This window comes from Suricata suricatta, chromosome 7 (genome assembly GCF_006229205.1).
Source record: "Suricata suricatta isolate VVHF042 chromosome 7, meerkat_22Aug2017_6uvM2_HiC, whole genome shotgun sequence".
In the NCBI taxonomy this organism is placed as follows: Eukaryota; Metazoa; Chordata; class Mammalia; order Carnivora; family Herpestidae; genus Suricata; species Suricata suricatta.
The window spans coordinates 138564295-138564747 of record NC_043706.1 but is presented as its reverse complement, the minus strand read 5'-3'; the positions used below and the strand labels follow the sequence as shown (position 1 = coordinate 138564747).

The window sequence follows — 453 nt, the reverse complement described above, 5'->3', positions numbered from 1 at the left end:
TTGTGACGATGGTTCTACCAGTGGACGTTTGAAGGGCACACACCTTAGCTCTCTGGAGGCGAAATCGCGCTGTGGGGATGTTAGAGATCTGGCATTGCCGGAGTTTCTGTTGAAACTCTTTTAAAGTTGTGAGGACACCGTTTTATTATAAAGGTGTGCCCAGACCCGCTCCAACACTCGGTGTGCAAGCGCCACGTGCGGGTGTGCGCGTGTGCGCGCGTGTGTGCGGTGCTGATCGACCCGGGCGGGGAGAAAACGCACGGACCCCGGAGCCGCTGCCTCCCAGTTCGGAGCGTCTCCCGATCGCCGGCCTCTTCGGCCTTGTATCCTTGAAGGTGCTCCCGGGCGCCGGCGGGCGGAGGGCCACCTCCCTGCAGCAGGGGCGCGGCCGCGCCCGGGGTGGGGGTGGGGGTGGGGCCCGAGACCCGCCGGCGGATCGCAGACCCGCCGGGC

The 453-nt window shown here is 65.6% G+C and overlaps 1 protein-coding gene across 1 annotated transcript in view; it reads left to right on the top strand.

Annotated features, from left to right (window-relative positions):
* Window positions 1–285: 285 nt before the first annotated feature.
* The window catches only part of AGPAT4 (1-acylglycerol-3-phosphate O-acyltransferase 4), a 125370-nt gene continuing 125202 nt past the window's right edge, over window positions 286–453 (top strand). The window contains exon 1 of the mRNA XM_029944308.1: window positions 286–335. The gene's annotated coding sequence lies outside the window, so the exon portion shown is untranslated. The remainder of the gene's footprint in view (window positions 336–453) is intronic.